We start from the raw sequence: 16937 nt of genomic DNA on the forward strand, positions 1-16937 counted from the left end.
TCTGGGATTAACTTGAGGAGAAGGACATGGCGTGGGGAGGAAGGTGAAGAAGAGGAGACAAGGAAGAGGAATGGGAAGGATTAGGGGGCCCCTTGGGGGCAGACCTTGGGCACCAATGGGATATGGGTGGGTGAGGAGAAGAAGCAGAGGAAGGTATGAAGATAGTTCCTGACCTCAGGCAGCCTCTGACTAGGAGGGGATGGTCCAGCCATCACTGGCCTTCCTGGGCCCTCATGTGTGGCCATTCCATGCTTAGTTGCTTTTTTGTTTTGTTGTTTTGCTTTTTTGGGGGGGTGGGCATACCCAGGTTGGCTGTGTGCAAGGCAAACCCCCTCTCCTCTGTGCTATTGCTCAGGTCCCACCTGTAGTGTATGTATCTATCTGAGACCCTGGATCTAGGTGTAGCTACCTGAGACCCACCCATTTCTGGGAAGGGTCTTGGGAACCGGATATTAGGTGTAACCTTACCTGCAAGACCCCTCCCATTCCGGGGAGTGGTCTTGGAAGGTTATATAAAGCCTTGGAGCCAGGGGATTAGGGCCCTTTCTGTGCTGCTGGGCGCTCTGGTTTTTGGGGTCTCTGCGTTCTGGTCTTGGACCAGCATGGAGCCCAAAGGAAAGATGGCTGAAAGAAGTTTAGATGCAGGGCCAAGAATAACTAGTGCTTGAAAGGTTATGATAGAAACCACACATGTGGTGAATAGGGCATGAATAAAGCTGATGCTGCCTGATGCCTGCCTGTGAGTGAGTTCTATACCCGCCGTTCACCTGGGCCTGGGACCCGCCGGCTGGATGGGGGTTGCGGAGCCACGTGGCCTGGGATGGCAGAGAGAAATCCACCTCCATCCATCTCCATCCTTATTTATTTAATTCAACACCACCAGGCTCTTTGAATGGGCGGTTCCAGTTCAAATTCCAGCCCCATATCTCAGTGCCTCATCTCCCTCCTGGGCAGCTCAGGGCAGAAACCAGAGGTACGGGCTGGGCATGAGTGAGACCAATTTGTCCTCCATGGCTCGTATGATTGAAGCTCCATCTGTAGGGACTGCATGCAGTTTTAATGACGGGCGGCGGTGGAGTATATTTAAAGCTATCGATTTTTTTTTAAAGCAGCAATACAAATGTTGAAGGAGGAGGGGAAAAGCCTGCTCCCCCCTGCCACTGAATTAATTTATTCCTCTGAAGTGCACAGTTACAGGCCAGCTTCGAGGCATCAATCAGTTTTGATCAAGTGGCCGAGAATATCAGTGTGTGCCGGTCTGATGCTGGAAAAGCTGTGTGCCATGTACATCTTGCCTTCAGACCAAAGAGGATGTTGTCCTAGAATTCTCGTGACTCAGAGAAGGCCTCAGAGCCACCCCTGGGTCCACAAATCCAGGGTCTCTTGTGGCATTATTCAGGATATTATTAGATAGGTAAGATCCCCCCCCCCCCCCAAGGAAAAAAAACCTAGGGCCAGAGTGATAGCACAGCGGGTAAGGCCTTGTATGCAACAGAACTGGATTCAAACCCTGGCATCCCATATGATTCCCAAGCCTGCCAGAAGTAATTTTTGAACACAGAGCCAGGAGTAACCCCTGAGTGTCACCAGGTGTGACCCACAAACAAAAAACAAAACTAAGACCCCAAAACCTAAGATCCAGCAGGTTCAGCCCGACCTGAAGTTTCTCTAAATTTCATTTCATCCAAGTTGCTATCAAGTCTCTCAAGCCTTGGCTTCTTGGGTACTGGGCGTTTGGCCCAGGGGAAGTGAATGCCACCCCCCTGTCCTCATCTGCTCTGTCCTCCTGGCAAGTGTCTCCACATCCTGGAACAGATCAGATCGTCTTTTCCAACCTCCAGCAACTCCAAGTTCTTTGTGTTAGGATTTCTTCCAGAAAAAGAAGCCCACAAACCAGAAATCACAAAACACACGGAGCGCTGGACTGATGGCTGCAGAGAAGGTGTCTTAGCGCATCTCATGGCTGTCCTGTGACCACCAGCTCAGCAGTGACATGGCCTGGAGGGAGGAGAAGAAGGTGAGCCCAACTCGGCTACCTCCTGGACATTCTATAATAAATGTGCCTTGACAGGTCTCAGCTACTCCATGTACCATAACTGACAGTACCATCATCACTTCCTCCCCTCTTTCCCTGTAGCTCCAGCTCCTCAGGACCATCCCAGATTTCTCTTCTCTGTTTTGTGAACTTGAGTAAGGTTCAACCCTCCAGTTTTATGGGGTGGGAGGTCATTACTGCAGTGTTCAGGGAAGGACACTCATCTGTTAATAAAACCCTGGCTACCTGCATGCAGGGCCTGCATTCCAGCCCTCAGAGCTATCTTCCCAGTTTTCCCTCTGCAACACAGCTTTCTGCTGGCTTCGCTGATCGGTGGAACACTCTATGAGACTGAGAACAGGAAGTAAAACAAAATGCTGGACTGAACACGGGTATGGGCCAGATGGCACCTGCACAGTCCTCTGAGAAGAGCATGCAGAGGGGACTGAAGAGAGAGTATTTCAGACAGGCACTTGCTTTGCATGTGTAAGGCCCAGGTTTGATCCCCAACACCATCTGTGGTCCTCTAAGCAAGCCCAAATCTATCATGTCCACCACTACCCTTCAGGATCCCTTAAGGGGAAAGGAGCCTTTCCAAGACTGAGTGGGAGAGACTCTCAACTATTGCACATATTAAAAACTGAAGGAAGTCAGCAGAATTCTTCAAAAACAATTTGGGGGGGGGGGCCAGAGTGATAGCACAGTGGGTAGATAGCCTTGCAGGAAGCTGACCTAGATTCGATCCCTGGCGTTCCATATGGTTCCCTGAACCTGCAGGAGTAATTTCTGAGCACAGAGCCAGAGTAACCCCTGAAAGCTACCAGATATGGCCCTCAAAATATCCTACCAACTTCTAACTTTAAATCTTTGTAAAAAATAGAACTGGATATCAACATTAAAAAAAATGAGGGTGGGTGAGGAAATAGGACAGGAGAGATGCTGCATACAAGGTTGGTTTGATGATCCCTGGCACCACCTGGTCCCCTGCACACCCCAGAGCAGCATCAAGTCTGACCAGGGAAGCCCTGGCATTGTAGTTCTGCAGCTTCTGGCCCTGACACTGAGCTTTTCCATCTAGTAGCTGAGAATTGCCCGAAACAGTGCATGTACCCCCAAGCACTGCCTGGGGCCTCTCTCTCCAACAGTCACTTTGGTGGAAGGAAAGGATAATGAGGCCTGCTCAGTGCAGCAGTACTGAGCTCTGGGTGGCTGGTGCGGTCAGCCCACGCTCACCTCACTCTAGCAGCATTTCCTGGAGGAGGAAACCGAAGCCCAGAGAGAGGTTCGGTGCCCTATGCCCTGCCCCTCCTGGTGACAGGAGGTAGACAGGCCGGCTGACCTCTGCAGAGCCCTCACAGCCTCAGAAGCGTGCCAGCTCCCTGGAGATGCGCCACCCAGCCCACTCACCCCCCGCATGCCACTCTCGGCATTCGGCCAGAAATTCCCTGACAGGCTCAGGAGCAGGGGGCCAGCCAGGCCCGGTGCTGACTGACAGCTGGTGCGCGGGGCGCCAGCTGAAGGCGGAATGGCATTCTGCGCGCAAGGCCGTGGGCCGGGTGATTGCCAGGCTGCGAGGGAGAGCAGGCGGGCCCCACGGCTTTGACTCACTACTTTGTAAATTGGTTTCATGCATGGGCTATCAGTGGGGCCTGGCTAGATAATAGGATTTTCCAACACACTTTCCCCCCCCCCCCCCCACCTCCCCAATCTGCTCGGCAGAGTCCAGCCCGAATCTGGAGAGGCTTTGCCGTGCTTGACAGGATGCGCTCTGAGCAGACACTGGCTGGGTGGATGCGGAGCAGAGAGGAGCAGAACAGCCTCAGAGAGTAGTTTACTCGCTCCACTGGCCAGTTATGGGGACACAGAACCAGACAGCCACCACCACGCAGGCAGCTCTCAGCCACATCTATCTGTGAGCTGGGGCCTTGGGAAGCGCCACAGCTCCTGGTTCCCCTACCAGGCACCCTCTGACCCCACTGGAGAACCAACAGAATTCAGAACCCCAAACAGCTCCAAAGCATCATCCATTCCTTCGAGGCTGAACCTCGTAGAAGAACATTCTTTGGAGAAACTCTGGGAGTGAGAGTATATAAGTGGGCTGTGTGAACCAACCAGGGCAAGACTGGCAGCCTGGAAATTCTCCCCACCTCATATGGGGAGAACTGGCACCCAGGAACAGAGGGGTTGGCTAAGGGGGCCCCTCTATAGCCCCGATGGTTGCTGGCATCGAGCAAGGGCTTATTTTCTCTGGGGTTCACTCCAGAGCAGGGCCCCTCTGTGAACCTTAGCAGCTAATTACCAAAGCTTAGGAAAGGTGGGTTTGAGGGTTCTCCAACTCCAGTCTTGGGTTCCAGTCTTGGACACTGCCCTGTGCCCAAACAAATAAGTTGTACATAGCATGGCCAGACCCATTGGGTAGCAGTCTGGGGATTCAGATTTTTAGAAAACCAGTAGACGATGGAGCATCCAGGTCAGAAAAACCATGGAGATAGGATTCCCAGATCCACCTTATCTTCTACCCAGTAGACACCCGGAGGTCATGGGGTCCCGCAGGCACCCTTCGGCCAGACCAGGTCTGCACCCTGGCATGAGGAACTCCCACCAACCGTTCCCCAAGAAGCTAGGGCCTCCCTCTGGTGCCCCTAAAACAAGTTTGCTGCTGAAATACAAACAGCCGCCTGCGATGCGGAAGAGAGATTAAATTAGGAGCCGTCTTAATTCTTGCTGGCAGAGAGAAGCTCGCGCGTGGCTGTCAGTTCCCCGATGATCTATTGTTAGGGAAATCCAGGTTTAAAGGTATTTCATAAGTTCGCCTCTGCCTGCTAATAAAGAGAGTCAGCGCGCGAAATGCGATCACCAGGCGAGATGGTAATGAGATGATGCCATGTACTCCACAGAGACCCAGCCAGCTCCTTGAAATTCCTCTGAGAGTCTCTGAAGCTCTGAAGTGCCTCACGCGTGGTGATGAGGATGGGAGCGCAGGAGGTGGGAGGAAAGATAAAGAAAGAGAGAACAGAAAATGGGCATAATTACCAAATATCAGTAGGGCCTTTAAGAGAATGTACCCAGACTAACTTCCTAGTCGGGAAGCATCAGTTAAGGCAAATGAGGAGGGAGCCAGCAGCTCAACACTGCCTAAAGGTGCCAGTGTAAGCTTCACCATCAGCATGGAGTAGAAGAAAACCTAGGATCAGTCTTCCCCAGAAATTGCCAACATACATCTAGAGCACTCTCTGGACTCCCTAACAGAAATGGGCCTACAGAACAGAAGGAGTTTGGACCTAAGGTTCTTAAAACAAGGTGGACTGTGTTTGGCTCAAAGAGAACAGATCAGGAGGCCAGTTTGCAGCAGGAGCGGAAAGATTCTGCCTCCCAATATGAACACTGTTTCATTAAATCACCCTGGATAGCTGCCCTGGCTAGGCCACTGTTTATTCTTTTTGTGATGCTCTCAAAAGGATCTTGCATAATTAATTTCCTCACCCACTTTATTCAGGCATGCATAAGTGCAGTTAAGATGCTTGTGCTAAGGTCCCGGTATGTGCCTGTAAGCAGGGACAGGGACAAAGAACCTCAAGGAGAGTCAAAGATTGGACTCAGGTCCATAAGAAGAGGAAGGAATGTGGAATCCTGGATTCTGAATAAGGAGAGATGCCATTTTGTAAAGGCCACATGTTTTAAACCACTTGTTAGGCTTTCTCAAGGCCATTTTCATTCACACCACCCCAAGCTACCTGGCCATACCAGGTAGCCTATCGGAAAGGATACAGGGAGCAGTAGCTTCCTACTTCCATTGGGTGTCTGTTGGTACCCTAGACAACAGCCCATCATTTTAAAGATCATCAAAAAAGCTAGAACCTCCCTATCTCCCCTCCCTATATAATCTGATTCATGACCTTGGGCAGGGTTCATCTCCTGCAGAGAAAACCCTGACTGGTCAGTTCGGAGCTGTTGGTAGATGAATTAAAGTTTTATTCAGCTTTAAAAAAAAGAAAAAAAAAAGAAAATGGACATAATTAGCTGCGTAGATTAGCGATTCAACAACGAAGCAGGATGGAGAGTGGTGATATTTATCAACTCATCTTGGGCTGGCTCCCTGCATGCCAGGCCAAGCTAAACTCTCAGCTTGGTCAAGATACCTAACATGAACTCATCTCACTGGCCAAGAAACTGGTCAAAGGACCCAGCTGGCCACACCAATTAAGAATCCAAGTCTCGGGGCCGGAGTGGTGGCACTAGAGGTAAGGTGTCTGCCTTGCAAGCACTAGCCAAGGAAGGACCACGGTTCGATCCCCTGGCGTCCCATACGTTCCCCCCAAGTCAGGGGTGATTTCTGAGCACTTAGCCAGGAGTAACCCCTGAGCATCAAATGGGTGTGACCCGAAAAACCAAAAAAAAAAAAATCCAAGTCTCATGGATCCAGTGGGTGTCTGGCTGGGGGTAATGAATGTTTGCAGGGCGCAGTTTGCAATCAGCTGTGTGCCAGGACCTTGGGTGATATAAACAGAGTAGGTACCATTGGGTGTCTGTTGGTCTTGCTTGCCCCAAGACCAAATCCAAAGTCAGGGTGAGGAAGGCCTGCTTGTATACCTCTATGGCTAAAGGGAAAGGAAGCTATGGGATGAAGGCTAGGAAAACTGTGAGAGAGGAACAGATAAGGATTCGGGGACTGGAGAGAAAGTACAATGGTTAAAGCACTTGCCTTGCACTAGTTGACCCCAGTTCACTCCCTGACATTACATATAGTCCCCCCAAGCACAGAGCCAGGAGTAAGCCCTGAGCATCACAGGTATGGCCCTCCTGCTGCCCAAAAATGAAAAAGAGATCTAGGTTCTAGGCTCCAGGCAATGAAATCCGTTTGAAAACTTGGAGACTGGAGCCTGCATCTGACTGGTTGGAGGTGACCCAGCCCTAGGTCTTTTGCCTCAGACCTGCTGTTTTTCGGCTCAGAGATGCTGCAAGAATGTACAGAGGCCAGAGACACTCTGGGCAGGATCAATGAGTCTCACACCTTCCCTCGACGCCCACAGTGAGGCCATGCTGAGTCCACACCCCCCACTGAACCCCAGCTTCTGCAAAGAGGATATAGCAAAGAGGAAATCGTGTGCTTTGGAGAATGATCCTGGGGCACCACTCGAAAAGGGAGACTGGGCAGAAACTATCCTTAGTTTGACCAGCGGCTGAGTCAAGTGGGCCATGGATGGGGCTACCCATTGTCTTTCCAGGCTTGAGGGGTCCACGAGTGTGAAGAGAAAATAGTGATTGTTAAAACAGGTTCTGTGAGCAGAGCCTGGATCCAGATGTCCCAGATCCTCATGGATCCCCGTCCCTGTGCCCAGAGGAGACCCTGGGCATCCCCTCAGCCCACTAAGGGCCCAATACGCTGTCCTCAAGGGAGAGGGGGTCCTTAGGCGCCTTAAAAGCTGAAAAACATAGTCCAGGAGGGGGGCCTGGATCTGGTTAAAAGCCCCAAGAGACAGAGTTGGGGTCCTCCCAGAGAGGATAAAGTAGCTGAGGTCCAGGGGTCTGAGGGGATGAGAGCAGAGGGGAGGGTGGGGAAGAATCAGTGTGCTGGGGTTTGAGGAGTCCAGCTCACTCTAAGAGCTCATTCTGGGGGGTCGATCTGAGGTCCTTCTGGCCAGATGACTGCAGGCCTGGCTCACGGCTGACTTGGGGCTTTGGTCTTGATTCCAGCCATTGACTTGCTGTCCAAACAAGGCAGCTTTCCCTGGCATAGCGTGTTCCCATAATTGTGTATTGTATTTTCGCAGCCGTGCGTCCACAGGAGATTGGAAACCAAGATCGAACCTTCCATCCCGGCAGAACATCCATCAGCTGCTCTGAGGAGCTGCAAGACAGGTTCTGGGGAGTGTAGAAAAGGAGGCTCCATCCTCCTCTCGAGCCCTTCCCTAGACCCTGAGCCAGCACTGTGCTGGGCAAGGAAGTTGCAGTAAACAGAGCAGTAGGGGTGAAGAGAGGATCCCAGGGGGTCCTGAGGGAAGATTCTACCTCCCCTAGCTCCTTACACTGGAGTCCACCTACTTCTCCTTCACTTAGTTCTGGGCCAGCTGAGGTGTCGGGGCTTCTATGAGCTGTTAATATCACCCTTTCATGGGGCTGGAGCAATAATGCAGTGATAGGGCTTTTGCTTTGCACATGTCTGACTCAGGACAGACCTGGATTCTATCCCCGGCATCCCATATGGTCCTCTGAACCAGTAGCAATTTCTTTTTGTTTGTTTTGTTTTGTTTTTTGGGGCCACACCTGTTGATGCTCAGGCGTTGATCGCTCCTGGCTTGGGGGACCATATGGGATGCCGGGAGATCAAACCGCATTCATCCTAGGCTAGCACTTGCAAGGCAGACACCTTACCTCTAACACCACCGCTCCAGTCCCTCAGGAGCGATTTCTGAGTGCATAGCCAGGAGTAAACCTGAGCATCAATCACAAGGTGTGGTCCCAAAACAAAACAAAACAAAACAAAACAAAACAAAAAAGAAGTATCACCCCTTCCCTTCTCTACAGCTCTATGCTCTTTCTCTTGGCCATACAACCAGGGAAAGCCAAGGAAGGTGCCAGGTTAGTGGTCCTATCGGCAGGATCTGAGGACAGAAATTTAGTAGCTGTCCCCTTCTTGGCTCTGGGCTTGCTCCTGTCAGTGGATTGGAGGACCTTATAAGGTACCTTATAGGGAGATCAAACTCAGGTCCATGTAGAGCTTTGTCAGGGGGAGATGAGACCGCAGCATCCCTGACCCCCAGGCCTCACTTCTCAGAAGAAAAAACTGAAGTTCAGAATGAACCCAAATGTCCACATGCTTGAGAAGCCTCAGTGGGCAGCCACCCCTCATTGCTTCCTTCTCCTTTGTCCCCACAACTTACGCATCAGGCTATAAGGCAAGTGGACATAATCCAGGACCCTCCTAGCAGATCTCAAGTCTTTCATTCGTCCTCCAAAATCTTGCTGGCTATAGCCTCCCTTGGCTCCCCCCACAGTGCTCACTCAGCCCGCAAATTTGGGGGTGGGGGGCTGCTGATTGCTTTTCCTGCATGGCGGGCTGTGGGAGTCTCCTGCTAATTAAACCACAGACAACTCCTATGCATGGCAGGCCACGGCCAGAGATGACAGATGGAAACTTCTCAAGATGATGTCACGGCCTCCCAATGGCCAGATCCCAATCCACACCTCAGTGGCAGGCCTGGCTCATGGGTCCTTGGTCCAAGCATCAGGCTTGTGAGCAAAGAGAGGTCAAGGGCAAAGGAAAGGCTGGAGGGAGCTGACTTAATCATCCCCAATCTCCCCCACCCCACTTGGGCACCCCTAAGAAGGAGGTGCCAGTCACAGCTCCTTCTCCAGGGCAGGGAAGGCACCATCTATATGAACAGGCACAACTGGGAGAGTGTTGTGTATGTAAACATTTCAATGGAATTATTATGTTACTGACCCTACCCTGATCGGTGATTGTGCCTTACCCTAGGGTGTGACCTGGCATTCTGCTCCCACCCCAGGGTGGTACCTGATTCTGCTCCCACCAGTGGGTGGTATCTGATCCCACCATTGGGTGGTATCTGATTCTGGGGAATAAAAACAAGGGTCTGTGGAAGACAGGGGGCTTTTGACTGGAACTGATACTGAGGCTTTGGACTTCAGTCTTGTCCACTGAATAAAGCTAATATTTCCACAAGCCTGACTGTCTGTGAGCTGTTTACCCGCCGCTTCACCTCAGAACCATCGGCTGAACAGGGTGGCAGACGCGTGCTCCGAGCTAGAGGGGAAAGACCTCATCCTCCATCCCTCCATCAGTCAACCTCTTCAGGGGCTGACTTGCCACAGGAGAGGAACTACTGTCAAGCTTAAAAACACAGGTGAGGGGGCCGGGCGGTGGCGCTGGAGGTAAGGTGCCTGCCTTACCTGCGCTAGCCTAGGAGACGGACCGCGGTTCGATCCCCCGGCGTCCCATATGGTCCCCCAAGCCAGGAGCGACTTCTGAGCGCATAGCCAGGAGTAACCCCTGAGCGTCACCGGGTGTGGCCCAAAAACCAAAAAAAAAAAAAAAAAAAAAAACAAAAACACAGGTGAGCCAGGAGGCTTTCCTGGGGCATTTGCTGACCATTGCTCCTCAGGCCCTCCAGCACACAGAGAGGGCCACATCCTCTTCCCCTCCAGGGCCCTCTGGAGGCCATGAAAGCACAGATGTGCCCAGAACAAGACAGATTGTGACCTGGTGAGAATCATAGCCCTACCCAGAAGGTTGAGAATGAAGTGTCCACCAGAATTGGGGCTTTTGGTCGAGAATGGTTCTGTCTGTGGTGGGTGCATCTTGTCATAAGAATGTCTGGTCTGGTCTGGTGTTAGTCATTAGTTCCCCCTTCTGCACAATGAGCTCCCTCCCTAACCCTCCTCCCCATTCATTAGCTCAGGACAGGACAGACACTCTTATTTCACCCCCATTTCATCCACTGACTCAGAGTATGCATTGTGTGGGCTTCTCCCTAGGCCAGTCATTAAACTGGGGTTTTCTCCTGCTGATCTGATAAGAATTGTTCAACCAGGCCCAAGAGACCCTACAGGGGGGCAGGGAGCCCCTACAAGCTCTGGGCTGAAGTGAATACCCTGACTTGCCTAGGAGACTGACCATGCGCTGGTGAAACGGGCTGGCATGGACACGCAGTGGGGGCAAGCAGGAAGTCCAGGCAGGCTCAGGGTCCCTTTGGCCAACAGAGAATCTCATTCCAGCCTGAGATGGGTCAACAGGGGCCTCACTTGCCTGACTGACAAATTCAGGGAGCAACTGGCTCCCCAAGTGTGATAAACAGGGGCCCCTACAGGGAGGTGAATGGGCCCAGAAAAAACCCAGCACCCAAGTCTGCTGGGCACTGACCTTGGCCAAGACCAAGAGGCTCTAAAATGTTCTTGTCTTTCCTTGCTCAGCAACTGCAGGGACTAAAGGAGGGATTTCCAGCCTGGCCTCTGTGACGTCTCTGAGGGATAGAGATGGGGCAGAAGGGCTGCCCCCACCTCCCCACTCCCGGCTCCTTTAGCAGGAAGAGGCTACGAAACAGCCAGCCTGTCTCTGTCCTTCAAACCGACAAGGTCACCCACCCAGCCTGTCCGCTCTGCCTGATGAGATGCGACCTGACAGGCTTCCCCGCTGTGGGGCGGGCACATAGGAGGCCACAGGGTGAATGCAGGGTGGGCGGATGAGCAGACCGGGGCACTGGGGCACTGAGGAGCCAGCGAGAAAGTGCTGGAAGACAAGAGAAGCAGGAAGCAGCTTCTTTCTGGCTCTGATACCAGTTAAAGGTGGAGAGAGAGCCCAGTCTGCAGGGTCCTAGGCAGGGCTTAGAGACTTGTCCCCTTCTCCTGTCAGTGTTGGAGGGAAACTGAGGTTTCAGGGACAGGACCTGGGCTTCCTTCATGCAGATCCAGAGCTCAGATTCAGTGTCCCCCGGCCCAAGGAACTTGGAGAATTCACTTCATTGAATTCTCAGAGCTGGGGCTCCCAGCAGATGTGTACCCCAGAAATGCAAGCCTTGAGAAGAGTGCAGACAGACAGGTTCAGAGATGTGGGCAGGGGTAAAGATGTGCCTGGTCCTGAAACTGGTATGGGGCAAGAAGGGCAGGAAGACAGACAAGAGAGGAAGCAGCTATGGGCCGGTTGAGAAGGGTTCTGGGAACCAGGAGAGGGTGGAGATAGCGCTGGGGCCCTTGGCTGAAGGAGATCCCAAGGGGAAGAAACTGGGGAAATAAATCCCCCTGTATTGTTCTCAGGTTTAATGTACTCTGTGGGTGTTGCCTATAAGGTCACCCCCAAGGGGGAGCCAGAGAGCAGGCGGTGTGCAGGGCATAGGCTCCTGGCAAGGTCTGGACAGCAAACAGCAGCTGGTCAGCAGGCACCAGACAGAAGCCGCCCTGGATGCAGGCCATGGGAACAACGGCCATGGGAACCCAGTCCCTCCCTTTTCTCCTGCCTTATCTCCGAGATGGAGGAAGGGGCAGGGCTGAGCACAGACCAGCGGTTCCTCTGCAAGCCAGCAGGCTCGCAGCTTGCAGAACCCATTTCTGGGCCTAGTCTAGGGTACACAGAAGGTCTGATGAGGGTGGGGTGTCCAATCCAGTTCTGCACCCACCACCCCTGAGAAATTACTTCATTACTGAGCTTCAGATCTTTATTTCGGGGAATGGTCCGGAGGAGTTCCAGCAGTGCTCAGTGCTTAGCCCTGGCTCTCTTAGGGGGTCTCTCTTGGTAGTGCTCCGGGTGTACCTATATCAAAAAGATTCTACCACATACAAAGCCAATGCCTTAATCCTGGTAATATCTCTCTAGCCCTGAGCTTTAGGGGGGTTGTATCTATGGGGGGAGAGAAGGAACAACATGAGGTCAGAGATAGCACAGTGGGGAGGGTGTTTGCCTTGCACACTTGGTGACCCAGATTTAGTCCCTAGTATCCCTTATAGTTCCCCAAGCCTGACAGGCATGATTCCTGAGTGCAGAGCCAGGAGTAACCCCTGAGTTTTATCAGCTGTGCCCCAAAAGAACTAAAATAAAACAACAACCATAAAAAGCAAGATGCTGTCTGTGTCTCTATTATAAATATGTTTGAAGGAGGAAAGAGATTGAGATGGAAGATTCTCAGGTAAGAGAAAAATCACCCTTTGGTTCTGCAAACATTTCTGAGCTGAGATGCTAGCCACCCACCCCACGAGCAAGTCAGCGTTTCCACGGAGTTGACACTGTAGTTGGGGAGATGGACCCCAAAAGTTTGTTTAACTAGAGCTTTGATTGGAGAAGAGTGAGTGCTGCCAAGAAGCAGGAGAGACAGGGAGAGGGGTGCTGTCACTTGTAAGATAGGCAAGAGGACCTCAGGGCCAGGGATCTTGCCAGCAAAGGCTGATAAGTGATATCTGGAGACCTCCAGGGAGGAGACAGCAGAGACTGACATGAAGGCCTTAATCCCAGTGAGAAAGAAGGGGATAGCAGCCAACATGGCCAGAGAGAGGGAAGGACTAAAATAGGGCCAGATGCCCTAGGCTGGCCTAACCAGCCAAAGGGCAGAAGGAGGGAGAGAAGCTTCTGAGATACTGGAACCATCCAGATCCAAGAGAAGAGCCAGAGGGTTTGTGGATGACTCCGATTGGAAGATAAACAAGTAAGAGAAGAAATGGTGATTCCAAAGCGATGGATCTGGTCCTGTACAGAGATGGGCAGAATTGTACAGTAGAGTTCCTTCATGAAGGGAAAACTGGGGCTTCCTTTCTGGAGTAGAACAGTCTGTGAGTGGTGGATAGCGGGATTGGGTGTGAGAGGCTAGAAAGTTCCACATGGGTCAGCTGGGAGGTGGGGCTTATGTCTCCTGGGAAGTTGACCTGGAGGTGGGGAGAGGCCTATCCCTGAGGGGTGCCAGAACCAGGGCTATGGGGAGAAACTAGGAAGGAGAAGAGTAAAAAAAGGGGAGGGGCAGATAGACCAAGGGGTGAGGCACTGGCCTGGCATGATCCCTGGCATCTCAACAGTCCACAAATTTCTGCCAGGGGTCACTCCTTAACACAGAGTCAGAAACAGCCCTGAGCATAGCTGGGTGTGACTCCAAACAGAGAAAATGAACAGAAAAACAGCCCCCAAACCAGCCCAATGAAAACAACACATTCAGTTCACTTTGGAACAAAATAGCCCAGATCTAAAGCAAGAAAGACAAAGTGTGAGTCGATCAAATTGAGCCAAGTTTGAAAGATTAGGTCCTCAACACCCAGAATGCAGACAGCTTCAGTATAGTAAAATGTGTGGTCCAATGTTTCATAAAGGAAAATGCTCTATGGTTATCTTGCAACCCACCAAGAAAACAAACAAACAAATTTGATAAAAAAAATATTTGTGTTTTCCTCATTACAAAAAAAGTAGAATCTCAACAAAGCTAAAAGATAATGAACTTTTCTCAAGCTCACAACTTCCAAAAATATGAGAAAAGTGTCCCATTCTTTCCAGAAACAATGTCTAATATTCATCTGTTTCGCGTCTTTGTGGAAAAAGGCTGGTGACAGCCTCAAGCAAAGAAAAAAACAAACAAACAAAAAAGAATGAGAGATAAACAAAAGGATGAATGAGGAAAGCGTTCCAGGCTGCTAATAGGATCCTTTAAATGAGAAAGAGGAGAGCTAACAGAGCACAAAAGTGAGGTTATGGGGCAAGACATAGCCCACTTTTAAAATAGATACTCAAATAGGAAACCAAAAAAACAAAACAAAACAAAAAACATTATTGCCTCTGTGACTTCACACAACACTCCCAAGAAGGCCTGAGCAGGATTCAGGTCTCCTAAAAGCTTAAGTGATAGAAGCTTAAAAGACACAAGTTCCCAGATGAAAAGTGTCTTCCAGGATCAGAGATGCCAGTTCTCCTACTCTATCAACCAACCAACCAACCAACCCTCCGCCAAATTCCTACAGACCTTTTGTGATGCTTAAATCCTCCCCCCTGAAATTCCTCAGGAGGAGACAAGTTGCCAAACAAGCCGGGTCAATGTTGCCAAGGCAGCGTGACGAAGCAGGACCCAAACAATGGGCATCTGATTTATTACCATTCCATACGGCGCCGTCATTAAAACAGCACAGCGCTTGCTTGGGCCAAACACGTAGATAATAAACAGGTGAGGCACGTCCGGGGCGAGGTGAGGCCGACTGCCTTGATCGCAACCCATTTAGCATTTCTAACTGCAGAGTGGAACCGCACAGAGCTGCCCGTGATGCCAGCCAGCAGCAGGGCTGCTGCTTCTTGGAGCCATGTGACCAGCGCTGCTACTTGGCAGGGAGGTTGGCATCACCAATCAGAAGCAACGGGTGCATGAGTCGTAGAAAAAAAGCCGGGGTGCAGGAAAGTAGTAGCAAGTGCTCTAGGCCACCTACCCCAGGGCCTTTGCATTGCCTTCCGGGCTCTGGACTCACCATCACATTCTGACATTCTGCCCCTCTGGTCAGCCAAAGAGCCACCGGCAGTGGTGATAGCCACCAATCAGCTGTCCACTGAAAGAAAGGCAGGGGTGGGGGTAACCCAAGTCCAGCAGAGAGATGGAGGCAGAGAGGCTGGAAAGCAAAGCTGGAGAAATCCAGGTGGGCCACCAGCACTATCTCTGAGACAGGGGCCATAGGAGGACAAAGTTGGGCTCATTTCTCCCAAGGAGCCAAGCAAATACGCAGCAGACTAGAGTTTCCTAAGTGAAGAGAGTGCCACGGAGACAGGATGGACTGGGATGGACACAGACAGTCTGCTAGTTGAGCACAAGGCCAGAGTTCAGTCCAGGGGGGTCACTGCAGGTCCTGTTCAGCATCCCCCACGCTGCCTTATCATCTCCAGCCACACCACAAATAGAGGCATGAGCCTGAGACTAAAGGGGCGACCCCAGTGAGCAAGAGGAGAGTCCCATGGCTAATGGCATGGTACCCTCCCAGCAAGCACCACATTGCAGTCAGATACACAACTCAGAGGAACATCCCCTGAAATGCACCCGTGCCAGATCATGGTGACAATATCAGAAGAGTGAAGGAAGTAGAAATGCATCATGGGAAAAAGTCTCATGCCAGGGCAAGGGAGACCTTAGAGAAGACAGGAAAGGACCAACCACCAGAGAATGCAGCATGAATGGGTTCCTAGTTTAGGTCCATTATGTGAATCAAATCTCAAAAAAAAATTTTTTTAATCTTTGGGTCATACCCTACTATACTTAAGGATGACTCCTGGCTCTGTGCTTAAAGAGAACTCCAGAGGGTTTGGGGGACAGGGATGCTGAGGATTGAACCCAGGTGAACTTCAAACAAGGCAAGCATCTTAACTGCTATACTATCACTTTAACTTCTCAAGTCCATAGTTCGCTTTTGTTTGGTTTGTTTTGGGGGCCACACCTAAAAGTACTCAGGGGTTACTCCTAGCTCTGAGCTCAGAAATTACTCTTGGCAGGTCAGGGAAGAGGTATATTAGATGTCAGGGATCGAACATGGGTCCGTCACATGCAAGGTAAGTGCCCTACATGTTATATTATTTCTCTGTCCCCACAAGCCCATAGAGCTTCAAGGTGCATGAGATGTGAGAAACTTAGATACCAGATATGGATCGAGAGCTAGTATATAGGAAGAAAGGCCACATGTAATAAAAACAAACAAACAAACAAAAAACAAAGAATATGTCCTTCCCAGAAGAGGAGGAAAAAAAGAAGCCATGAACACAAGAGTGATGTTTACTAGAACCCAGGGAAATGCAAATCAAGTGAAAGCTATTTTATTTGAAAAAAAGGGCATAATAGGGACAATATTCTAGGGCGCATGGGGAGATGAAAAGTCTGAGGCTCGGCTTCTGGGAGTGCAAATTGGCAGAGTATTAAATTGAATTAAATGTGCACTTACCTTTCTACCAGGAATTTCATTTTCAGGAACACTCCTTTATATACACAGAAAAGAGTATAGATGGAAATGCTCTTCGCCATGTTGTTTCTAAAATGAAAAACAAAACCTCAACATGTAAATGTAAAAAATTAATAAAAAAATAAAACCCAAAATCTCCAAGTAAGGAAACTATAGATAGATAATAGTAACACTATATACATATATTATTCATATATACTGGCTCTGCCAGCCTAAAAGGAAGTGATTCTGTAAAGTTGGTTCCAGTGTTTTGTTTGTTTGGGAGTCACCCCCACAGTGCTTGAGGGACCAGCCAGTGACAGGGATGTAACAACCTGTTTCAACATGCTCTGGCTCTCTGGAGTAAAATTAAATCTCTCCAAGTCATATACTTGAGTGCAAAGAGTGAATTGCAAATGTGCCAGCAGCATGTTTTTAACACTGCATGTGGAAACAAAAGCTCCCACATCCCTAAATTTTTGTGCATATAAGAAAGCAAGATGCTGGGCCCGGA

Source organism: Suncus etruscus, chromosome 8 (genome assembly GCF_024139225.1).
Source record: "Suncus etruscus isolate mSunEtr1 chromosome 8, mSunEtr1.pri.cur, whole genome shotgun sequence".
NCBI lineage: Eukaryota > Metazoa > Chordata > Mammalia > Eulipotyphla > Soricidae > Suncus > Suncus etruscus.